Genomic DNA, 2,614 nt, shown 5'->3' on the forward strand with positions numbered 1-2,614 from the left:
AATGAGATTGTTGCACTTAGTGAGGAGTGCAATGCTATAATTTAGAAAAAGCTTCCTGAAAAGCTTAAAGATCCTGGTAGCTTTACAATTTCATGTGCAATAGGAGACAGATTTTATGAGAAAGCTTTATGTGATTTAGGTGCAAGCATTAACCTTATGCCATTATCAATATTCAAAAGTTTGGATTAGGAGAAATAATCCATACTACTGTAACTGCCTTAATGAGACAGTCAGTAGATCGTTCGATAACATACCCTAAAAGAGTTATAGAAGATGTCCTAGTGAAAGTGGATCAATTTATCTTTCCTATTGATTTCATTGTGCTAGATATGGAGGAAGATAAATAGATACTTATCATTTTGGGGAGACCTTTCCTAGCCACAGGAAGAGCAATGATAGATGTGCAAAAAGGGGAATTAACAATGCACGTCAATGATCAAACTGCTATTTTCAATATTTCAAGATCAATGAAATATCCTGCAAAAGGTAAAGATGATGAATATTATAGGATGGATGTTATAAGATATCTAATTGAATGTCATTTCAAAAAGACTTATGAAGAAAAAATTAAAGAAAAAGATTTGGAACATGAGCAAGAAGAGGAATTAGATCAATGCGAAGAACATTTTAAGGAAGATTCAAACTATTTTCGAGAAAGTTTTGAAATTTTTGACATGATAAATAAAGATAAATCATTTTGTCCATCAATTGAAAAACCTCCAGAACTTGAGTTGAATTTACTTCCTGAATATTTAAATTATGTCTTTTTAGGAGATTCCTCTACTTTACCAGTTATAATTTTCTCAAAATTAATGATGGAAGAAGAAGAAAGGTTGATGAAAATTCTGAAAAATTTTAAGGATGGACAATTGTTGATATTAAATGAATCAATCCTTCAATTTCTATGCATAGAATTCTTATGGAAGAGAACTACAAACCACGGGCTGATCCTCAAAGGAGACTGAATCCTTTTATGAAAGAAGTTGTTAAGAAATAAATTTTAAAGTGGTTAAATGCTGGAATTATCTACCCTATTTTAGATAGTGCATGGGTTAGTCCAATTCACTACATTCCTAAGAAAGGAGTAACTGTAATTATGAATGAACATAATGAATTAATACCTACTAGACAAATTATAGGGTGGTGAATATGTATTGATTATAGAAAATTAAATCTTGCCACTAATAAATATTATTTTCCATTACCCTTTTTAGATCAAATTCTGGATAGACTAGCTGGGCATAAATACTTTTATTTTCTGGATGGATATACTGGTTATCACCAAATACAAATATCTCCTGAGGATCAAGAGAGAACAATTTTTACCAGTCCTTATGGTTCTTTTTCTGTTAGAAGGATGCCTTTTGGTTTATGTAATGCCCCTGCTACATTTCAAAGATATATGATGGCAATTTTTTGTGATTTAATTGAAAAATGGATTGAAGTATTCATGGATGATTTTTTAGTATTTTGAACTTCATTTGACTCATGTTTAGAAAATTTATCTAAAGTTCTTAAGCGTTAAACAAATTTAGCCCTTAATTGGGAAAAATGTCAATTTATGGTTGCAAGAGGAATTGTATTAGGTCATCAAATATCAGAAAATTATATAGAAGTAGATCCTACTAAAATTCAATTGATCTCTACTTTACCTTATCCAATAAATGTTAGGGAAATTAGGAGTTTTTTTAGGACATGTTGGATTCTACAGGTGATATATTAAAGACTTTCCAAAGATTGCTAAGCCTTCCAAAGATTGCTAAGCCTAAGATGCAATTTTCAATTTTGATGAAGAATGCCTAAAAGCTTTTAATTCATTAAAAAAAATTAATCACTGCACCAATTATAGTTTCACCAAACTGGAGAAAACCTTCAAAACCTCTTAAATTAATGTGTGGTGCTAGTGATTATGCTATAGAAGCTGTTTTAGGATAAAAATATGATAAAATTTTCAAAGTTATTTATTATACTAGTAAACCTTTTAATGAAACTTAAATTAATTATAAAACAACTAAAAAAGAGTTATTAGCAATAAAATATGCTTTTGATAAATTTAGATCATATTTAATTGGAACTCACTGTATAGTGGTACAACTCATTCTGTTATTAAGTATTTAATGAAAAAGAATGATGCTAAACCTAGACTTATAAGATGGATTCTTCTTTTATAAGAATTTAATTTTGCAATAATAGATCAGAAGGTGATTGAAAATCAAATTACTCATCAATTTTCCAGGCATGAATTAAAAAAACCACTTTGTTTTGAAAATGAAATTAATGAACATTTTCCAGATGAAAAATTGTTCACTATTAAGTGGCATGTTCTGTGGTATGCCAACATTGTAAACTTTATTGTTATCGATATTATACCCTATGGAATGGCATACCAGTAAAAGAGGAAATTTATTTCTGACGCTAAGACTTATTTTTGGGATGACCCATTTTTATATAAACAAGGAAAGGATATAATTATTTGAAGATGTGTACCATTAAAAGAAACTTATGAAATTATCCAAAAATATCATAATTCTGATTTTAGGGGATATTTTGGTGTTGATAAAACAACATACAAAATTTTACAATCCCGATTCTATTGGCCTACAATTTTTAGAGA

Source organism: Phalaenopsis equestris, unplaced genomic scaffold (genome assembly GCF_001263595.1).
Source record: "Phalaenopsis equestris unplaced genomic scaffold, ASM126359v1 Scaffold210457, whole genome shotgun sequence".
NCBI classification, from domain to species: domain Eukaryota; kingdom Viridiplantae; phylum Streptophyta; class Magnoliopsida; order Asparagales; family Orchidaceae; genus Phalaenopsis; species Phalaenopsis equestris.